Here is a 24201-nt window from a genome sequence, read left to right on the forward strand (position 1 = left end):
ATGGGATTGTTATTTTTCATGAACGGTAATGGAGGCCGCATTAACCGGGAAACTGAATTTCAAATTTAGGACGCGTGTTACACGGATCTTTATGTCGTTCCGGGCTCGTGCGCCATGTTGAAATGGATTTTAAACGTACGTTGAACGCTAGCTCTGCTCTGTAAAGCGTCCAGGGAAACATTGTTTAATACGGTGGTATCTCGTGGGTTATATTAGGACACTTACGGAAGAAATAGTAAATGTAATAATTTTTTAGAAATTAATTTACTATGAAAAGAAGAACAATATTTTAGAAATATATATTTCAAAATGGAAAAGATCGACTTATGTAATTATATATAATTACGGCTACGAATCTTTATCTAAAAAAGGGCATTTAAAAACTATAGTAAAAATTATAGCTGTCGCCAAATTATTTAGATTAATGGTAATAAAAAAAATGATCAAACTTCTCTGAAACGCAGTTCAGTTCTGACTGTTCCGAGGTACTGAGAGGAACTAACATTCAGTCACGAGCGTAACGGGCAAAAAATCAGTCCGCGAGCAGCTCGGTTTGTTATGTTTACGTTTGGCCCAAGTATGTGTTCGCGACTCAGGACTCGCGATGTTTATGTTTGGCCCAAGTATCTGTTCGCGACTCTGACTCGCGATGTTTACGTTTGGCCCAAGTATCTGTTCGCGATGTTTACATTTGGCCCAAGTAACTGTTCGCGAATCTGACTCGCGATATTCATGTTTGGGCAAAAATCTTCATCGAGAGTCTGACTCGCTAAAGTACGGGAGGGGGTTAAAGAACAAAAAGCGCACAGAAACTTCCTTGTTCCATAAACATCGTTCGTTCGAACGATCAACGTTTCCAGTTCCGCGCAACGGTTATATCGTTCCCGTGCGTCGAGGCTCGTACAGGAAAAACCAAATGAAAAGCCGGCTCGTATAATTGAGTAATGTAATCGTATCTCAATCACGTTTACCATTTAATGCCTCGTTCTAGAGTAAACGAACGATCGCGAAACTGATTTGTTGTCTCTGATTACCTACAGTCAATACAACGCTGATATCGCAGAGACGCGCGGTATAGGATAGACCAATCACGCAACGTATTTTCGTGTCACTGTCGGTGACGGCGCACCGAAGCCCCTCCCAACCATACTATTTTACTGTCATATCCAACGTTGCCGGCGACTACTATTTAATCGTAGTTAGCAGGAGCACGGTACGCGCTTTATTCGAATTACCGAAAGCTGGCATTATTTCGCCGGGAACAAACGTGCCCGCGTTGTTTACAATTTAACGATGACGTTAATGTTCGCGAATTATCCACGGAACATCGAAAACTCTGATGTACAGAAACCTAGGCGAATATTCTTGCTCGATGTTCTTTTTATTTCTTTCGCGTATTCGAAGGATTCGAGTATAATATATTGCATTTTATTAGAATTTGCAACGATTCGTTGTTTACGCTTTCCCTTGTCAGTTTAACCCTCTGCACTCGAAGCCATTTTAACTGAAAACCAAGATATTACCTCAGACTTACAGTGAATTTAGAAAGATAAATCTTCGATCAGATTTTACACATACCCACGCCAGATAATAATCGAGACGAGCAGGATCAACGAAACCTTTGTCAAACGATTTTGCAGGAGATCGTCTCAACTGCGTTGGAAAACGAGCTCGCCGGTTTCACAAAGCTTGCAGTATCAGGTTCGCGTAAACGCGGAATATTTCGAATTCGTGCGTCACAGCGGCAAGCAACGAGCAAATCGCGCGCGCTCGCGCTGGCAGAATAGACAGTCTCTCGGTAACAGAGAGCGGCGATGTGATCAAACAGACGGAATTACTAGGAACAAATCGTAGGATGCGGATGATTGGATTGCCGCGCAAAAGTGACAGGAGGGGTGGAGGAGGTTTTGGATAGCGGATAAAGAGAGTCAGAAAGGGGGGAATGGCAGGTAGAACGCCAAGCGACCAGCCGTCGTCGCGAGGTTTATACGTTTATATATACACAGAGGCAGTGTCATGTGCACGTACCCGCACACGTGTGCGACGAAGCCAGGCTGTCGCGCGCGCGCGCGCACCCGCGGCCGCGACCGTGGGCGCGCACGCGTTTCCGTAAATGCACATTAATCCGCCTACCGAGTACATTTGCGGCGTTAGTACCGCCCATCGGGATCGTCGAATCTTCGTTTCTTCCGTAAAGCTCCCTGTTTACCGCTCGAATGGGAAAGCGATCGGTGAATGCGAACGCGCTCGTATAAACTCCCGCCGCACGCATAGGCGAAAACGCGTGCACATAGAGAGACGCGAAGAGAGAGAGAGAGCGAGAGAGAGAGAGGGAGCGCAGCTGCTGACAAATCCGGCAAACGATTTTAGCTTTTACCTGGACCCTTTTTTTCGGTACACGAAGAACGAATGAAAAACGAATTTATCTTTCGGGGCCAAAGGCCTATCCCCGGGGGCTATTTAATTCGCGCTTTTCATGGAGGTAGCCCCGCCGCTCGACAAACGACATCCGGTAAAATCGAGCTGCGTCACAACCTGTTCCCTTTGCGCGCCGCTTTCTTCTTACGGCTGATATTGAAAAGGGTGAAATCAAAATTCCGCGCAAAAGCCGGAGAGGAAAATGGCCGGGTAATAACGAAGATCTTCTATCGCGGGAATCGAGTGCGTCACCGGCATCGAGGACATCAGACGGGGCACGTGCGTGGACACGCGCTAGTAAGCGAGCACCTCTATACACACATTTTGCGTACACCCCCGGAAAAAAAGCGCACGGGAGGATACACCGCGCACGTGTGCATGTAGCAAACGAACCTCGATCCCATAAGCCCCGAGGGCGTCACAATAATTATAAAACTACGGGCCAACAATCGTACGAACATCCCCCGGATCCGCGGGTAAGCCTCGAAACTGCTGCCCCGGAGGTTTGCAATTCACCCTCGATTTATATCCACGCTCTCGAGCCCATCCCCCTCTCTCTCTCTCTCTCTCTCTCTTTCTCTCTCTCGTTCTCCGGCCTTTTTTTCTCTCTTTCACCGTCTCTTCTTCCCGCGAATATTTTACCTTCTTACTCGCTTCTATACTTCGCCTCGTTTCTCGCCATCACCTCTCGCTGGTTTAGCTCGAGAGCTTCTAATTTGTTATAATTTGCCTTCGCCTCGTGTCCGGTTCAACGGAATGAAATTCTTTCGCGATTGTTTCCACGGAATGCGTAATATAGCTTGCCTGGTATTTCAGATTGAATTAGTGACAAATTAATGACCCGGTTCTATGACGTTTCCGGTCATTTTTTAACCACTTAGCGTTGATATATTTAGACGATTATAACTTTTACCATTTTGTTAATTGCGACGGCGCCGATTTTAAGGAACGCCCGATTCGGAAGAGAAATTCTACAGAAAATAATTTATATTCGAAATATAAATTTTACTTTGCGTTCCACAAATTCATAACGAAAGATATTATTGATATTAAAACTAGCTGAGGTATTACAACTACTTTAACTCGCTGTAATTCAAGAAAAAAGTTAAAGCATTATAAAGCATAAAACAACGTTTTTAACAGCGTTTATAAATAATTACAACTTCAATCTGCTTTACATTACAAGAAAGAATCAATATTCAATAATTGTTCTGTACTGCATTTTTTGAACCAATTGGTACATAACAATATATAACTTTGTGGTTGTCCCGATGACAAACCCTTTCTCTTATTCTCTTTCGTTCGCAATAAACAGGCTTTTGATCTTTCCACGATGTTATTTCAATTCATAATAATTAAAAATATAATCCGCCAACGATGCAACGGTATCCTTGTAATTCCCGGCGGTTTTTAAAATCGTATGATGTCTCGCTTTTGCCGCATTACCCAATGGTGTGCCTCGATAATCCGGCAGATGTGTTAATACGGCATCGCCAAAGTGCCGAGCACATTTCGGATTATCGAAATTCTACTGTGAAATGCGTAAAATCAGCGTTGCGGCAAAGCACAAAAGATGATCGCGGAACGGCATTGTTTACTGCTGTTAGAAGGGCTCCCATAGAGCATTCGATGTCCATTGATAAAAATGCTCTGCGTAACGTGATTAATTAACGTCGTATAATATATAATAATAATAATATAATTAGAATAAAAATTAATACTATCATTTATTTTACAATACATATTCCCCCGTTATTTTAAATTACTAAAAATTAATACTACATAAATATTAAATTCCCTTCTGAATAATATCAGTGAATTAACAATATTGCAATAATGTTTGGAGATTGAATAAGATGAATATTGTAATTAACTCTCCTCCGATCTAAAGAAAGAAACTTACGTCGCTGCGCTTATCTCAGACATTCGCGACAACCGTCGCGGTAAAAACAAAGCAGAAACATAAACGTTTTCCCCCCGATTTCACAAATTCCTAGCGACGCGACGTCCGCCCGCGATACACCGCAACTTGTCCGCGTTTATTAGATTTCATTATGTCCCGGCATCTCGGCAAACAATAGACTAGTCGCACAATTACGGGTTTGAATACATTTCCATCTGATTCGTGCCATCTACAGCGTGTTCGTGTTCGCAGTCTTGTCGTGGGAGGAAAACGGAAGAAGCTTCGAGAAGGAGATCGAGCGGCTCGAATAGCCAATCACGGGCCGTTCTGGTTCGGAAATGAATTTAACGGGTTATGCCCGCGATATTTTTCGAGCCGATCTTATCCTGGGACGTCGGGTTGGAAAAGAGGATATTAAAGGTTGCGGCGGCTCGTAAAGCTTGGGGAAACGGCGGCGAGGCGGCGAACCCTGCGCCGGACGGAATCGCTGGGACGCGAGCGCCGCGGCGGTTGGCACACACTGAAAATCCCGCGCGCTCCCCTGATTGCACGGGTAATTCTATTAGGCGAGCGTGCGCTTTACGCGCTTTCCGCCGCCGCGCCCGGAAATTGTGTTTTTAATTCTGCCTGCTAAATCAGCCGGGGCTAAACAAGTATTAACATTCCTGCGCGCGGCTGGTTACGGCCGCGGCGCCCCGCGCGATACGCGCGCCCCGCTGAAAGGCGCGCGCCGCGGGAAAAAAGGAGCGAGATAACCGGCGCGCCGGGAGAACTGCGGCGAAACCGCTGGGAAAAGGAAAGACGCGGGGGGTTGAACGCGAGGGGGCTGAGGACGCGACCGTGGGACACTCCGCGACAAAAAGATGGCCCGCTTCGAAATTAAGTGATTAGTATTTATTTGACGGCGTGATTCACCCCTTGCGCTGCTCGACTACTTTCACGCTGCGTTCATTACCACTTATTTGGCCTTAGTATTTTCCTTAATAAGACTAGGTAATTTTTGTTTATTGTATTGTATTTATTCGCTTCCGTTTCTAGGCTTTGATAACAAAAGATTTCAATTTGATTTTTAGAAGATTTCAATTTAGAAGAAATGAATAATAATTTATATTTATTAGATCTAGCATTGAATATTTTATTATAGTTATTATAGCGCAAAAGGTTAAGGTTCTGCCATTATACAGGATTGCCAAATACCATTTTAAACATACACGAACGAAGTGAAACATTGAATTCCAGTTTGACAAATTTAAATTCATAAATTCGAAAAGAGAAGAATTTTTACGATATTTTTGCAAATTCGTATAAAAAGAAAGAAAACCATGGTTGCGCCATTAAACGGATAAAAATCGCGTCAACTATAAAGTGTGTCATCCTTTTGTCGCGGAGTGTAGACAAAGCCCTGGGTGGACGAAGCAATCTTCCTCGTTCCTGTGCTCGCGCGCGCGCGCGCCCCGCGTTGGATTCCGCCGGGGTCCCCGCGCTCTCGCGAAAGTCAAAACGTAATACGATTAACGGACATTAAATTGAAATACCCCTTCTGGGAATTCGCGGGTTCTCGCGTCGACGATTCGCAGCCGGCGAATGTTTTCCACCTGTCCCCGGTTTTTATCATTCGCCGGTCCCCGAATCTCCTGCCCCTCCGTGTCCCCCCACCCTCCCAGCCCTTGTCTACGCCGTTGTCGGCGTCGCCCGCGTACACCTCCACCTGGATGCCGACCGAGGGAAAAATCGCATTTTCTCTGTGTGACATTGTCGAAAGGGCAGACTTCGTGTTCCGGGGAGACAAGTTGGAACGTTGGCGAATTTGATTTGTCTGTCGGCCGAATAGACGCGCTTTCGCCGTAATATCGGTTGACGTGTGCCCCCTCCGCTCGAAGATATATATTTAAATAAAACAATGGCGACCCGCCGCGTACCCGGAAAACCGGACAGAAATTGAAAATACGAAATACGCGAAGGCAAAGGAAAAGCCCCTAACCGTGGCGGAGCAACGAGATAAACGTCGAAAGAACAAATCAAGGGTGGATCTTGATCTGTGGGAAATCCAAAAAGAATTGCCACAATTTTTACGCGCTGTTAAACATATTAGATGATAATAGCGTGGACATATTTTTTCGAAAAATAGGAATCGATCGAATCTCTTCAAGAAAGTGCTTCCCAAACAAAGTAAATAATTCAATTACACCTTAAAACATTTGAAAAAATTTTAATTTCTATTTTCCGCCGTTTCGTTTCCAGCAGCCAGTTTCCCTACGTAACGCGAAATCGTCCATCCGCGTTACAATTTCGAGCGTGTTTGCCGAACGATATTAATCGCCGAGATAGAGTATTCATTACGACGGACGTATTTATCGGACGATTTTCAGAGCGGAACCTGCGATAATACTTTCGCCGTTCCGTCATACTACAAAAATCAGAAACATGATATCCCGTGTATTATTGGCTCCCAAGGATATTATATTTGAGAGAAAAATACAGGAAATTGAACGTTTGCCTTGACTTTCGCGCGCAATATCTCGAAATAATGTATCTTTCTCTCTGCTCGCGAACAAAAAAAGAAATATATATATATACATATATACGAAGTACACGGCGAGGCATCGAAATATTTTACTTCGCGTGTGTATACCGCCGTCTATTAATCCAGCCGGAGGGCCGACGAGTTTAACCAAATATTGAACTTGGACCGGTAATCCGTTTAATGGATATTTGGCTGGTAAAACGTAGGGCATATAGGATATTAACGTCGAAATGCAGAGCAATAAACGGGCCTCCTGAGTAAAGATTAAATCGGAATACCGGCGGAGAACGGTGGTACCTGCTATTGATATACGCCGGTCCCGCGATTGGTTTCCGAACACGGTTATTAAATCGCCGGCTGCGAACGATCCTTTCGCGCTGATTTTTAGCCACCGTATCTAATTGTCCGAGCGTCGCGAAAGAGAAATCTGAATCTGAGCGCAAGAACTCGGTGAAACTCGTTTTAGGATGTTTCGCTTCGATTTAGAACAAAATGGAACCTTTGGTAGATCGAAAATGATTTTCGCTTTTACTACGGCTCCTTTTGAAATTTTCCCAATTTATCCATTTAAATCGGACAAGAATTTTGTATTTACTATTTCAGACTAGATAATGTACAAATTCACATGTTAATATAAAATTCGGTAAATACTATTAGAGGATATCTTGTAAAATCTGCTTTTATCAAGGTACGAGAATTGCCGCTAAAACTGCTTTATTTATTTCGTCCTATAATACTAATTAGATTCAAATAAATTGCGTATAATAAGTTGTTTTATTACGCGTTTATAGTTGAACAATTTTTACGATTCGAATTGTGAAACAAAATATTTGAAAGCAATTTTGTCACCTAACCTACAATTCTAGTACTAAAGACCCGCGCAGGTTGCAAAGTTTCGAGGCGAACCGTTCGAAACAACAAATAATCCCACAAATCATTAAACAATCTCGTTGACGGGCAGCAGAGCGTGCCCGGCTTAAAGTTGTTTGCGCGATGGGGTCCGCGGAGCATCCCCATAACGCGACGAAGGGTGAAACGATCGATAGGTTCGATCTTCTTTCCCTTCATCGGCGGAAGACCCGTTCCCAAATGCGAGACACATGCCGCGCGTGTTTCCCTCGGCTTTTCCCGCCCCGCCGCCCTTCGACGATTTCGCGCGGCTCCGTCGTTAAGAGATTTATTGTTTATTGAAATTGTGCGGGCACGGGGGTCTCGGCCGCGATCAGGCTTATTTCGCATTATAAACGGAAGGAGCCCATCCGGAAAGGAGCCGGAGGCGGAGGCGGGCAGAGATGGGCCGGTACGTGACGCGGACACGAATCGCGACATTAATACTAAGCGCTCCTTTATTTTCTTTTACGTTCCGACCGGGACGCGACCACCGCCTCGACGAATTTTAACGAAGACCTCGTCCACGCCTTCCGCGAGACTCTTCTGTGCTCCTTTCTTTTCTCACCGGCGCGCAACGGTGTGTAGAGTATATTTCGCCGCGAAAACCTGGCCGAAATGGTTTTATTCGGAATATGTAAACACACAGTGGCTCGCGTTTAGTATTTGCACGCCTTTTGGAACGCAATTATTTTTTAGAAACGCTTCATTTTGCTAGGAATAATCAAACAACGCAAACTAACGTCTTTACAACTTTGTATTGTTTATAGAAAACTGTACGAGTGGAGAGCAATTCGGAACAAGTTGAGAATCGTAAAATGACTGGTCATTTTTTTTATCATAGAATTGTTTAAATTATAAAAATTATTTCTTAAGGAACGATTGATTAAATTCCATTGCTTTTATTATAAACCATGAAGAGTTCAAATAAATTCCATTGCTTCTATTATAATAGAAACCGTGAAAAGTTAAAATAAATGCAGTCTTGCCATTTTACTAAAACAATAAGCGTTGCTCCGTTGCAGAATTCGTGGAGAGTAAATAAATTTTCCAGGTGGAAAAATTCTAAAGGCGTCTCCATATGAAACTACATTATTGCAGCAAGGTTTACAGCGAATACAAAATACACCACGTCATTTAACGTAAAAATGTATTTCACAGAAGATATTTGAAATCGACTTTGTCCAGCTTTTCAGACCAAATACCGCGCTGGTGTCGCCTCTTTGCCCGATTCTTCGCTTCGCCCTGTCCGCTCCCGCGCCCTTATGTTTCTCACGGTTTCTCGGTTTTCCGCGCACGATTTACACTCGGTCGATGCATGTCGCGCGCCATAGAGAATTTTATGACAGCCCCGTGCTCCTCTCTCTCTCTCTATATATATATTCGAATCGCTTCAGTACGCGCGCCACCCCTCAAATTGGTCACGTTTTTGTAGAGTATATGCTATCGCGCGCTTGCCGCGCTAGGATATTGAGAGACATGGACAACCGACCGTTAGTGACTGGCCGTTAAAGTCTGCTGTCGAGTCGAAGCGACAGTTGGCGTGTGACTCGAAATGGATTATGAACGACGGACGGACGGACGCGCGATCTCGCTTCCCCGATTCCTCTCTTTATAAAATAAATCGATCGCTATCCTTAGTTTTTGTTTTTTTTTTTTTCATTCCGGCCGCGCGTCGTTTTTCCATTTTTCTTTCCTTTTTTTTTCTGCTCGACGCAAAATGTCAAGTGATGGATGTCGCGCCGCTTCGAAACTAATCATTCCGCGGATTTTCATGGGAAACCGCCGCTCGTGTAAACTCAAGTGTTGTTTCTTTTTTTTTTTTTATGGTGAAAAGATTCTGAAGAGGTCTGGAAATAAAGTAATGGCGAATATCGGATCTCGATTTTGTTGTAAATCAGTCGATCATTGTACGATATAATATTTGGAATTTCGATATAATATTTGTAATAAAAATATTTCGTTCATATAATAAAAGAAATTTACGGTAATAAAGGATACGAGCCACGAATGAAATGTTTAATGATTAAGACATCGTTAATAATAATTAACCTTAAAACAATCTCTAAATTAAATACGTCGAGCAATAAAATATAACAAAATTAGATTGGAACAGTTCGCGACGCTATATTTCCCAATTCGGCCACGAAAAGCACTAAATCCTCGGTCGCGATATTTTCGAATGCGCGCGGTCGATCGATTTGCTTTGAAAAGAATTAATCAGTATCATAAATTTGATCCGTAGCCAGCGAGAAAGAAGCTCTCTCTCTCTCTCTCTCTCTCTGTTATCGTGGCCGCGCAGCTTGAAGAAATCCGAGATACTCTGTCGTCCGGGGTTCTCTGTTCTCCGCCCCGAAATACCGCTATTTTTCGGGGGCAATGACATGTTCCCCGCTGATGAAACTTTAGGGTGGAGAGGAGAGACCGCCACCGGGAACGAAGGGCCACCGAAAGGAAAATCAATGTGGTGAATGAGCTTCGAACGTAGCAGTCTGCCTGCCACACTATCGCTACGCTGGGGTGACTTGTATTAGGGTGAATTCTGTGCCACGTAAGCATGCAACGGGGTGCCCTAGGAAACGTGACTCATACCGAAAATGTATGCTAGTCTTCAATTATTCTGAAATGTACCGCCTTCTGCGTCCATATGCACGTTCATACGTGGCGGCCACGGAAAACTGGTCGAACCTTTTTGCAGACCACTTCGAAAGTAAGAAAAATATTGTAGAATTGTAAAAGTAGACTTGCTTTGAATATTCGAGATTTTATTTTAGTTTTACGTTAGCTATTTTTTCAGTGGAAAATGGAAAACACAAAACAATAATTTCTATGATTTTCTAAAACTTTTCTAGTTGAATTATTAAAAGTGTATGTATCAGTATTATATAAATAGTTGCTTGGTTTATACGATTATTTTAATAAGTAAGCGATAAAGCAAAATTTATCGATATAGAAACTATAAACAGAGGAACATTTTATTAATATTTAGAACATTTTGTCATTGCAGCGATAAATGGAACATCGTCTGCAATTTCCAATGACCAATATGCAATTTATTGATTGATGCAATTTTGTTAATAGCTATTTTATCATACCTTTTATATTTAACCATATATAATATATCACAATGTTCAAGAGTATAAACTAGCATGGATAGAAGACAATAGAGTCGTCAAAGTAATTGGGCATTAGATACAGGATCTCTAAAAAGTATTTTAAAATTAAATTATCAATTCTCATATAACATATCCTATAGTATCAACTTTCATTTTAATTTATTTAGCTGTTAATCACAAATTGTTTCTTCAATATCATATTAAATGTAATTCAATACGAAAAATAGATTTTTCCACAAAGATTTGCTTTATTTAAACAGAGGAAAAAAGGAGACGCAAAAAAGGATACCAACGCGTGTCCTCGTTACAAAATCGTCCGCGAGCCGTTCGAGCAGACGAATTACCGAGCCGACGAGCCAAAGACAGAGAGTCGGCATACGAACAAAGAATAATCACGGGGTAGCGGCGAAAGTCTCGCGACCCGGAGCATCGAAATCACCTCATCATCGTACAAATTCGTACAAATTCGTAGAAATTCGTAGAAATTCGCCGGTACGCTCGGGGTTTCAGCTCTATCCCTGAATAAACTTCCAAAGTTCTGTAAACGAAAAGTTTGCCGGTGCGCGCACAGTTCCGGGGGCGCGCGCGCGCGTGCGCGGATCGAGGACTCGATCGAGAGAGGAAGTTTCTCTCGGCGAGAGGAAAATGTTCGACGTAAGTAGGAACAGATTAACGAACATCAACATTTGAAAAAATGGACTTGTGGAGAAAGAGAGATAGAGAGAAGGAGAGAGAGAGGGAGAGGGAGAGAGAGCGGCCCCTTTTAATGTATTTACAGAAGAGACGCGCGTCAGTCGGAGGGAAAGAAAGCCTCCGTCTTTTCCACATCCGTTTGTAAGGGGCACGGCTGCGAGGCACAGCTAGGGTAGGCTCCGACCCTCTTCTCTCGGAAGCCAACCCTAAATGGCAGCTCGCCAAGTGTGCTAACACCCCCTCTTGCACATGCAGCCGTCCCCTTCGCCCCCTCTCACTCTGTCCGCTCCTACCCTCTTTGCCGCCGCCCACCCTTTTGCGACACGCACGTCAGGTCCCATTGAACGCGCCCGCTACACTCTCTCTCCCTCTCTCTCTCTCTCTCTCCGCGCGTTGCACGCGCGCGTGGCTTTACACACAATGCTCTCGCAAACACTTTGCATTCGTAAACATGCGTAAACAACAACGGCGATTTCACACCTAACGTACGAACCCACTCGGATGGCGCGCGGGCTTCTGCGTTCGCGGAGCCGAGCCGAGCCGTCGCGGCTCGAATCACGCCTCCGGACCTGAAGACCTGTGCGATTTGTCGACCGCGTTCGTCCGCGTTTTCCTCGTTTCCGTCTTTTCTCCGTCGATGTGTTCCTCGTTCCGGTACGTGAGAACCGTTCGATACCGAACGTGGCTACCGGTAATTAGTTTCCAACTAGGTTGCGCATTTTGCGAGCAAGCTGTAAACTGGTTTTGTAACGTTATATTATATTTGCAAGGTTCTTTCGGCTTATTTGTAAAAACGGTATTGTAGAAAGGGTATTCTTTGCACGAATTAGGAAACATGGATTTTATACGGAAATGGTTTTATTTTATGTATTAACCCTTTGCACTCGAAGCTATTTTTACTGTAATTCTAACATAATATCTCTGACATACAGCATTTTCATTTTATATGGCAAAATGTTTTTTATGCATATGAAATTGAATCTTGTGATTCGTGCAATAACAGTTATAGTTTTAATAATTTTTGAAATTTAACTTTTCATACTATACAAATTATTTTAGAACGTACCGTATTATAATGTACCACAATTTTAGTGGTGCCTCAGAGTCACCATTCGAGTGCAAAGGGTCAACTTGAAATATGAGTCGGTTTTATGTCACGAATGACGTAACTATGAAAATAGCTTGAATAGCGAGGTAAGTCCGATTATTAACAATTGGATAATTATTTCTAACCTAGAAGAAGGTAGGAGCATACGTGAACAATATTAATAGAAATAAAGACGTAATAAAAAAACGTTCAAAAGACGTTCAAAAAACCAAATAGCATAGAACACGGAACAAGAAATCGTTATAAAAAATTATAGTTAGAGTTGTAAAAAATAGCGTTTTTTTATGAAGTGACAGAATTTCCTCATCACCCTGTATTTGAAATAATAAAAGCGGACATCTAACCGAGGTATCTATTCGACGTGTATCACATAGTTTTACACAATGCCGGAACAAATAGCAGGACGTAGACTTTGTTGCGCAGACTTGGTAGATTGGATTCGGATACTCATCCCCCGGTTGCTGCCTGGAAGTCAAGTATCGATAGCAATGTGCGGTCCGTGTAGTTTATAGATACGACGAACCGCCGCCGGCGATCGAGGATCAATAGAAGTACGCAGGAAATGGGCGGTTTTGCATCGGCTGAATTAGGTTCGAGTTGAAGACCGGCCGAGCTGGAGGTTTGATTTGCCTCGGCCGCGGCTCTTTAATATAGCAGAGCGTCCTCTTTACCGAAGATACATCGCCGGTTTTTATCGCGGTCCAACTCTGACCGGAACTTGCAATATTCGAGCCATTCGTTTCTTATCCTGCGAGCACAAAAGATGTTTGCAATTACGAATCCTCTGTGAATTAATACAGTTTGAAATTGAAAATTTCAGTCTTTGAAAATTAAAAAACCATCGATTAGAATTGTTATATCGATCGTTACAGGGCTAAAAGAATTCATTCTGCAATGAAATTATTGACGAATATTGCAATTTGCAAACATCGATGGATAGTTATAAAATTGATTTTTCAATGTAAATTCGGGAAATTGTTTATGGAGGTACGAAAAGAATTCCTCATAATAATTGCACACGATATAATTATTACGTCATCATAATCGAGAAATTAATATTTGCAAATTAATATTTGGTTATTTTATAATAATTTATTCCGGTTTTTTGTTTAGAATATAAGAGCCACGATCGAAGAACACCGCGCGCATTTCCGAATGCTCTCCCGACGGATAATACTGTCTCGGTCGCGAGCTCGAGGGGAACGCAATTTTTAATTGGCTTTCATAGAGAGTCTTAACCTTTTCTGCGGCCACAAAGCCGCGAAGTTTCGCGGACAGTGATTTCAAAGTTCTCACGCTATCGGAAGTCGAGCTTCTTCTTTTTAACTTACGACGTTCTCAGCTACGATCTCGTCCCGTTCAGATTAAGAAACTCCATCGAAGACGTGATTAAAGATTAGGTTCCTTCTCTCCCCCCACCCTCTACCCGCTACCCTACCATCAGCAGGGTAGCCACGGTTTTTACCTCGATCGATTAAAACTTGAAGTTTATTAGAACCTTATTAAACTGCCAACTCGCTTATCTTTGAATAAAATGTTTCGTTGCTTCTTCCACGATTATTTTAACTATAATCACCTTTTTAATCGTGTTCCGCTTCTCCGCGCTCAACTTTCACATTTCCTCTTGGAAGGAACGTTCGCGTTGCAGTGCAACGACTTAACTATTTCCTAAATTTTAATTCAATAGTCGATGTAATTACAGGGTATCTTCGAGGAATGATTGCGTTGGAAATTATTTAGTTATCCAATATTTAAATTATTTAATTATTCGATGTTTAAGTTACTTTTTAAATTATTTAATTATTTAATATTGAATGTAATAATATTATTATGTTTAATATTATTTGAATGAATTATTGGTAGATGCTTTGAAACAATTTTTCAATCAATGAATTGTATAAATTGTTATTCGAAAATAAAATTTTATTCGTTGTTTTTTATTCTCTGGTCCAACGTAAGATCAACGATAATTAGTCAATATTATATAATTCAATCGCATTTCCATACGTGACTTTAGATTCTATTTAAAACAGTTGAAAAATACTAAAATTTATTTTTATATGACAAAAATTTACTTTGGCTCGATATAAAATCGCAAAGCGTTAAAAAGTCGCTTTTTACTTGCTCCATGTACACCTTCTAATCTTTCGGCGGCGAAAGGAAAAAAGATTCGGAGAAAAGATTAATGCAAAACTTCCGTATTTTATCGACAAATTATATTTCCCTCGGAGTCTTTCCCGAAAAACTCTCGATTCCAGCTGAAGTAAAAGAACTTTTGTGGCGCGCGTACTGGCAATGAGAGAGGGAGAGAGAGAGAGAGAGAGAGAGCCTATCGTCCTTCCTGACCATTCAGCACTATAAAGGGAGCTCAAATATTGATTCGGTTGGCAATTATGAGTGGTTTTTCACCGAGTCTCCACAGGCTGGCCATACCCTTCGGTCCTGTTCTCGGCGTCTGCTTAATTACGGGATGTTTGCGTTTCTCAAAATTAAACTCCTGTCGGGCCGCCAGGATAGCGCATCGCGGCCGCAGAGAGGCGAGGCGAGGCGAGGCCCGCCCCCTCGGGCTACTCTAAACAAATTTACATGAAGCCGGGGAATGTGCCACAATAGTCGATCATAATCCATGACCGCGCCGGATTTCACCTTCCAGTTTTCACCGTGGCCGCGCGCGCGCGCACCGCCGTTTTCTGTCGTTCTCAGCGTGTGCCGCGCGAATTTTTTGCATTCAGAGATATTCAAACGTTCCGCGGCTTTCGAGAAAATTTTTCGCGAGATTTCAAATATTATCTTCATTCATATTCAACGATTTAATGAATTTTACAGGCGGCTCCGAACGGAGAACAAAAAGAGTCGCGCGGAAAAAATTCATTGCTTTATTGTTTTTCAGAATTATCGAAACGCATAGTTCGAGTACAAAATTTTCTGAATTTCCTGCGATTTTTCTAACGCTCACATTGATTTCTTGTTAACTTTTTGGTGATTTATTATCAAACAAAATTCAAAATATTTCTACTGTTTTGTTAGGTTATGTCAGGTTATGTCTTTTGAAAATGTACCATGGAAAAACTAATGACAGGATATAAATCGTTTTAAAATACGTATAAAATGTACGAAAAATTCCGAAAGGAATTTATGGAACAATCGGCGAAAAGAATGTATCCGTATTGCATTAACGGCACGATTCGAGCGAGATAGAAAAATTGACTTAACGCCCGTGCCGCGCGATAAGAAGCAGATTGGAATACAGAAGAACGGGGCGAATTTCCCCAAAGATCCCCGCGGTTTATTTTCGTGGCAGTAAATTAAGGGTTCGCGGCGAGACTTTCTCCCCTGAACCCCTTCATAATGTCTCGTCCAGTTACAGCCCCTGCTGTTCGTCCGCTGAAATTAGTGGAAGAAGAAGATGAAGAAGGAGGAGGAGAAGAAGAGAGAGTAGCAGATCGCCGTGGCCTGAAACTTTCTTTTTTCTCCTCTTTATGTTTTAATTTTCGTCGTTAATTATCGCGGAGGGAGTTAACCACTCGATAGTATTTGTTCGTTCTTGGCGGCACCTTCGTCGCCCATGAATTTTTATGGCTAACAAGGCATCGGGGAAACTTTCTTGATTTTCTATCAACTTCCACCCTTGTATGTTAACCCTTTGCACTCGATGCCATTTTTCCTGTAATTCTAAAATTACTTTTCTCACATATTGCATTTCCATTTTATATGACGAAATGTTTTTTATGAAATTGTATCTTGTAACTCGTGCAACAACAGTCATACTTTTAATAATTTTTGAAATTTAATTTTTCGTAATATAAGAATTATTTTGGAACGTTCTATAACAATTTTAGTGGCGCCTCAGAGTCACCATTCGAGTGCAAAGTAAAAATCTACGGTCCATAATATACAAACGATAATTTACAGACACTATAGAAACAATTCCGAAACGCTTCCAACAACTCTCCATTTTTCTGACCCGATCCATTCTTGCAAAGATCGCGCAAAATCCGCAGCGAATTCGGAGCATTCGCGGGATGTTTTTGTTTCTCCATAACCGTTTCCAACGGCCGCTCCACTTGGCCGGAATAATCAAGGTTTCCGTCGCGTCGTATTTGTCACGGTCCGAGACCCCCCTTCGCGTTTTCGAACAATTATGCCGCCGCGTCCCGGCGTCACGTTCCGCGAATCATTCCGCGACGACGACGGACGAAAGAACGAAAATAAGAAAGGACGCGCTCGCGGCGGGGAGGGCAGGGGGCAGGGGAGGGGAGGGGACACGAAGAAAATGGAAGGTGACGAGCTACGTGCTTTGGTATCAAGCAGCCGCGAGCTACTTCCGCGAAGTTTAATTAAATAACGAGGTGACGTCGTGGACGGCGAGGGTGCACTCTCACGCCACCGGGAACCGACAAAGAGAACGAGAACGCGGGAGGGGGGACGAGAGGACCGTGGGGTGGAGAGGGGGAGAGAAAGACAGGCAGAAGTGCAGAAGCCAACGGTAAGAAAGATCGCGGGACTTGGAAAAGGGGTTGGACTCGGTTGAGGTGCCAAGTTGCTAGGTGACTTTGCTAGTTATTTAATTAGTCCAGAGACTTTCCTTTGCTCCACTGCATCCCACGCCTCTCCACCACCCCCAGCCCCACACCCACCCCACTTTCTTCGCCCAGCCCTCTTTCCTTTGACTCTTTTTAGTCGTCGAAACGCCACTTCCTTCGGGCCGCTTCTTCCATGACGATGTCTCAGGGCTGTCGGTGTCTTTACCGCGACTTCCTTTATGACCCCCCACCCCCTGAAGCACAATACCTCGTTTTATCTCTTTCCGGTGCTGACTTATTGTTCCGTTCGGTCATTTCTACATGGCGCGCCATTTGCAAGCGCATATAACTTGCGAATTGTGAACTGAATTATGAAAAATTGAAAATTATCAAAAATTGAAAAACTGAAAATCATGAAAAATTCAACACCGAAATTTATTTAAAAAAATAAATATTCAAAAGTCTGTTCAGGCATCGATTTAACTCGTCTCGACGCTAACAAATCGAACGGCATTTTAATACTCGACTATTTCGACGCGATTACTTTTCTCGTAACATTGTTGCAAGGAAAATACGCCCCCGACGGAAATTGAAATAAGAATTTTTACCGTGCTTAATCTTGATCTGCGATCGCCGAACTTTCTCCGGGCGAAGAGAGCAGAGGAGAGCAGAGCAGAGCGCGGCGCCGCTCGAATCAGAAAAATCAGGGAACCGCCGTGATTCCAGAGTCGCGTTCACCGTTGAATTTTCCTCGGGATTTTTTGTCGCATCTGCTCGACCTCTCCCCTCCCTCCTCCTCTGCCCTATGCCACTATGGATGCACCAGATGGTCCCGGAATTTCTTAAGAGCGTGTAAAGGGAATACGAATAAACGTGCGTGCGCGCAACGAAGTATATTCAAGTATTTTCTTTTAAGGATTTCCCGGCACGTACGACGATTTTGCGTTGCCGGCGCATAGCCCCGTGAAAGTGAACCCCCGAACAATCTATAGCGTGTCCCGCCGCTTTTATATAGAAAACACAGAAAATTTAATCGGCCGGCGACGGTTGTTAACCGCAAGGAACGCCGGGAACGTTGAGCTTTTAGAAATCGTATGACGCTTTGAATGCGTTACGATTTCCTGCAAAGAAAATGGCCGGAATACTATTCGATTTTAAACGCTAAATTGTTAATTAAACCTCAGTCGCTGTGACCAGGTTTTTATAATTTACGGCAACAAGTAATTTATGGCTAACTTCGATAAAATCACAATTACAAGATTAGAGTTTAGTAGAACTCTTTTTCTAAATGTTTTAAATTTATTAAATAATTTAAAATAATATATTTTAAATAATATATATTTATAGAAAATTTTATAAACGTAATTCTTAACAACATCTCTGACTGCAGCAGACGTTCTTAAATAGTATACAATTTCTCTTAAAAATATTAAGAAAATGAGAAATATAATATTTTTAAAAATTTCAGATTTTTTGTTGATATAGAATTGATGATCTTGGTATTATATTTTGAAAACTCTTTTCATTAGTACAAAATTTCGTATGGAAATAATTTCGAACTTGAATGACCTTTCAACTGATTTCCTTCTTCGCAAAACCATAAAAGAGCTGTGAAAAATATTAAAAACCTAAAAATCTGTATCAAAATTTTCTCTTGCCCTGTATATTGGTTCTAGCCATTTAAACTGTATTTTAATAGTCCTCCGTCGAACCATAACTACGGATAGGTGGTCTAATTCAAGCATCCGGCCGGCGCAATGAAATTACGAGGCCGGTTTCGATATTTCCGCGTAACATAGCAGTTATTACATCGAGCATCCTAGTTACAGGGTTAACGCTCGATTATCGCGATATTACAAGTTCATTATAGCGCGTGGCGCGATTCGCGTTCGAGTAATTCCGGTAATGCCGGCGCAATCGCCTTGTCTCCGCGCTAAGCTCCCCGTAAGCTTTTGTTGCTTCCCCCCTCCCGGGGGGGTGGGTGGGTGGGTTCGGATCGAAGGCGATTCTTAGGCGAAACGTCAGAAATGGTTGCCCCGTTTCCCATGGGGAATCTGTTCGTTCTCCCTTGTCCAAACGAAACAGCGCCGGCGACGCGTTCCCTCTTCCCAGAAGTTCCCTCTCCTTTTCCTTTGCTCTCTTATTTCTTTGCGATCGGCCGTGGATCGGCGCTGACACTTCGTTACCGCGAAACGCGGCGAATCAAAACATCGTTATCGCGATTCGAAACGTCGTTAAAAAGGGTTAATTATTCGAACGTTAACACTTGCATTGCGATTACCTAATTGCCAACCGAATACAACGATAATATTTCGCGAGTACAATAGTTGCTAACGTTGCATTAATAAAACATGCTGGACACGATCGGTATCGAATGTAATGAAAGTAAGCCGGTGAAACGACGCTCTGACCCTTCGCTGAAGCGCGCGCGAGCGCGACCGTCTGTGTAATTTAATGCCGGGTAAATACGCCAAGCGGAGAGAGTAGTTTTGCACTGTAATCTAGATGAATCTGCTGGAAGAGCCGCTCCCAACGGGCATAGGCCCCCGTCAATTACAAAACGACCGTAAAGGGAGGCCCCGGCCATACTTTTCGCGCGCCACCTTCTTATCTGTCTCTCTTCGACGGGAGCCGCTCCGCAGATATTTAATAAATGTATTCCAAACAAAAGTACCTTGACCCCAAAGACTGGTCTTTTTCTCGCTTAAATTGTCCTCTCGTAGGTACCAACGTAATCACATTAATGTTTCAGACGGCCATTTGGTATTGTGCAAATGCACCCCTCTTTCATCCCCCTCTACTTTCATGATTTACTCGCTCGCACCGCGCGCCGAATTTATTTTATCGTCGATCATCCTCTGACGGGAATAACGTTCTTGCTGTTGTTTTATAAATAAATATTTGGTACAGGTTACATAATGTATCAAGCATAATTTACATTAACTATATATATATATATATAGAAATCATCGTTAGAAAGTTAGGGAAGTCTGAAGCGACAATTATATTATTGCAACCTGCATCGAGCATCTAACCAAAATTGTTCTCACTGTTCAACAAACGTATAAATCAATGTAAAATAAAATTTTTTAACCATTGAATCAAAAACAGCTCTTTCATTTCCTATCGAAAAATTATAATTAAACAATTACAAATAGTATTGAAAATAGTATTTCTATCAGCTGGTTAGAAGGATCACATGTTTATCTATTTTCGATATCTCATAATTAACGAAGTCCATATTTCTGCTTAAAAATTCGCGGCCCAATAATTCGTTGCGTAATTTACAACGCAAACAAATATCCTCCGCACGTCATGGACAAGAAACTGTAGCTTCCTCAATATTTTATTGCTCCACATCTATAAAAGTATACAACTTGTATCCGTAGAAGCTACGAAGCTTTTGATACCGGTCCTTAAATTCCCATCGGCCGTTACGGCTAGATATGAAGCTAAAAAATTATAGCCGTAAATAATAATTCAATCCGGCGAACGGCCGACATTTATTCGGTGGTTTTACAGCGGGGAAGGGAGCCACAGCGCCGCCCCCGCCGAGTGGGTTTTTGATAAGTAGAACGCGCGGGCGGCTAAGCCTGGTCGCCCGCTGAAAATAAAGAGACGTCGCGATATTTTTCGAACGTAGGGCGAGACGTTCCGGTTGGAAATTTATCTTCTCGTAATAGCGACGCGGCAACGCCGTTTTCCGGGTGTTGTCACGTCCCCCGTTCGTGCCCGTACGTGTACGCCTCTTTGTCTTCTTTCTTCCCTTTTTCGCCGCCGCCCCTCCTCCACCCCCCCGTGCCCCCACATCCCTACGGGATTCGGTCGTGTCCGCACTATAATGGCATTTCGTGTCTCCGCATTACACTTGCCGCCTCGCCTCCGTGCTACACGTTTTCCCCCCGCGCGTTTTACACCGCCGCCCGTCGTCTTATTTGTTTCCTCCTCAAAATGTATCAGAAATTTGCCGCGTCGAGCGTACGCCATCCAGGACCCCGTCCCCGATATGGAGAATCCCCGCGTCTTCGAACCGTCTCGCTAATGATTATCGAGAAAAATCGATCGATGCTTGAAACTACGAAATAAGAAACAAAATTACGGTATTATATGTTTATAATCACACACCTTGTCAAATAGTAAAATATTAATATATTAGACCTCGATATTATTGAATTGTAATGGTTTTATGGTATTACGAAGACTTGGGTATCGTTTCTAGGTCTCGGGTATAGTTTAGTAAATATTACTAGTAAAATGGAGCAAGAATTTAGTGATAAAAATTAATAAACGAGATTTAAGGTACAGGATAAATGAATCCGAGTCATTTTTGACTTATTAAAATAAATGAAGAAGGAATGTTGTTACTGCTATTTTGGATGGAGAGATTTAATTAATAAAATTATAGTATACTGTTCGTATAATTGTTACAGATAAATCGAACAGAACTGCATTTCGTAAAATTTCACGTGTCATAATATAGGCACCACTATTTAAATAATGCGTTCTCAACTAAGAGACAAACACAATATTCAAATAAATACGATATATATGTATATTGTATATTTTTGAATAACCCGCATATATATAAAAAGCACAAGAACAGTAATTTGCGACGGAACAGTGCTTTCAAACGAGGAAAGTTCTACCGCGAGGTCGCCTTTAAAGGACTCATTATCCATGAAAATGTTACGCTTCGCGAGTCCTAAGCTACAAAGAAGATTTTATTTCCACGGAAAAAAAAAATTGGAGAGACGACTCCTCGAGCCTTGTCCATCTTCGTCCACTTTGCACTGTAGAGGCTGCGATTTTTCTTATTTCACATTGAAATTACGGCTCGTGCTTTTTCCTCTTCTCCTCTCTCTCCCTCTCTCTCTCCCTCTCTCTCTCTTGTGCTTCCTTCGTCGGCCATCCGGTAAATTTCTTATACCGAATTTTTAAATTGGCCATTGCGTATTCGCTCTTCCTTTGACTCTTCGCGTCCGACGTTCGCATTTGAATCAGAACACCGATCGAATTTTTCTTTTATTCAGTGTTTGTGCAACGAGACGCGGCTGATAATTTGCAGGATCGGTTCGAAAGGAAATCAATGCGTCGGACGGTCTAATTATCGCTATAAAATTTATGGAACTTGTAATTAAAATTACAAATTTTATTTTTTTAATTTTTATTTTTAAATCTTTTTATATTAGCTATGATTTTATTCTAGCGATTCCAATTTCTTATTTTTTCCATTAAATTTGTCTTCTCTAATTTTCAGTTAAGTTTAGTTAATTTTTTTCAAAATTAAAACAAGTGAAAGATCGTCTCGCGCCAACAAATATTAAAAGGGACGCGTCATTAAGTGGTTAGCAACATTTTTGATGCCCCCTTATACCCTATCGGCTTTCGTTTATCTCGCAAGCTCTTTTTGTTTCTCCACTTTTCCCGTCGAATAAACGCGCGCACGTATACTTGCGCCCCTGCACTTTTTCGTCCTTTTTCCGACTTCGCGGGTGCGCGCGGCCTATGTACTTTGTAAAACCAGCCGTTGCGCCAATTACGCGTGCTCGCATTCCACTCGCCCGGATTCAGTAGCTTCATCAATGAAATTGATTCGTTTGGTCGCCGCTTTCCGGCGCAAGTACACACGCGCCGCGTGTGTCATAGGAGCGATAGCCACCGACAGTAGTTATCGAGCATATGTTCGAACGATTTACGTTGTAATTCGATTCGGCTGTTTTCTATTCCGAGGGTTAAAGGTGCCCTTTACGCCTTCTGTTACTTGAAAACGCACGCGCCGATGAAAATCCCGGCTACGTTCGCGAAAAATGCAATTACACAGTCGAAACCGGCGAAACTATGCGAAGCGTAAGTTTTGGAAGTTATGAAACTTCGTTTAAACAATTTAAATGTTCGGTTACTAATAAAGTGTCCTACGTGAAATTCATAATGTTCGATTGATGAATAGTTATGTCAGGAAAGATGGCAGAAGGTCATCGAACAGAATGGAAGACATTCGACTGATAAAAGTTCATTTTTTCTACAGAAGAAATTGAAATTTAACAAATTAAAGAAAAATTGTTTCATGTCACACTAAAAATCCGAAATTACTTTCTTGCCAATAATACTTTAATTGTTAATTAATTGCCGATAATACTTTAACCAAGCCGTCGGATTTTTCTCCAGTCGTTCTATCACAGCTGAAATTATCGTCACGAAATCCACGTCGTCGTCGTCTCCTTAAAAATTATCCGATAAAACCTGTGCCGAACCCGTAACACAAACTATAGTCACCTGTACGGTGAAACAGTTGATAACAAAAATTTTATGTGCTTGCGCGCCGTCGTCACGCGATTCCCACGATTGTTAGGGAATTTTTTCCTTTTTGTTCATCCGGCCACTGACCCGAATCCATTAACGAAATAATAAAAAAAAAAAAACCCCACCCATTGTTAGAGGGAACGATACGAAAACGTCCGGACACGCGTGTCAACAACCCCTAGCCGAAACGTGTTCATAGGTGCGTGGCGAGCACACGTATCGAAACAGCGTGACGTCTTCTTTAAGGGATATTTATTGCCTGTCCGATCCCCCGCCGTTCCGTACTTTATTACGATTTTCATCCCCTAATTAGGTTGCCCGCGTAATAGAATTGTATTTCACGATATCAACCAATAAGCTTTTTTCAATAACTCCGCGGACGTTTATTGGTCCGTTAAAAAGTCGATCAAATTTTAAATAGACCATGATTGTGACGTTATTTGCTTTTAATCGCTTCGCGAGGTTAACATTGTGGAACCTCGGTTATCCGAACTAGTGTGGTATGACATAGATGGTGAAATGATACTGTTCCATTATTTATTTATACAAATTCAATTGTATTAAAAATTGTCATTTACAATTATATTAAAAATAATATATAATTTATATATATAAATATAATATATAATTTAAAGTTTCCGCGTCTAAAAGACTTCAGCCACAGTCACGACAATAGAAACGGAACCATACACGTCCCGCCAACAATCGTCCTCTTATTTGTCCCCCAT

The 24201-nt window shown here is 42.2% G+C and overlaps 1 protein-coding gene and 1 long non-coding RNA gene across 19 annotated transcripts in view; one reads left to right on the plus strand and one right to left on the minus strand.

Annotated features, from left to right (window-relative positions):
* The window catches only part of Bru3 (CUGBP Elav-like family member bruno 3), a 327799-nt gene that overhangs the window by 258266 nt on the left and 45332 nt on the right, over nucleotides 1–24201 (plus strand). The window lies entirely within an intron of this gene.
* The window catches only part of LOC144471884 (uncharacterized), a 78616-nt gene that overhangs the window by 2966 nt on the left and 51449 nt on the right, over nucleotides 1–24201 (minus strand). The gene's annotated exons all lie outside the window — the stretch shown is intronic.

Source organism: Augochlora pura, chromosome 6 (genome assembly GCF_028453695.1).
Source record: "Augochlora pura isolate Apur16 chromosome 6, APUR_v2.2.1, whole genome shotgun sequence".
Lineage (NCBI taxonomy): Eukaryota > Metazoa > Arthropoda > Insecta > Hymenoptera > Halictidae > Augochlora > Augochlora pura.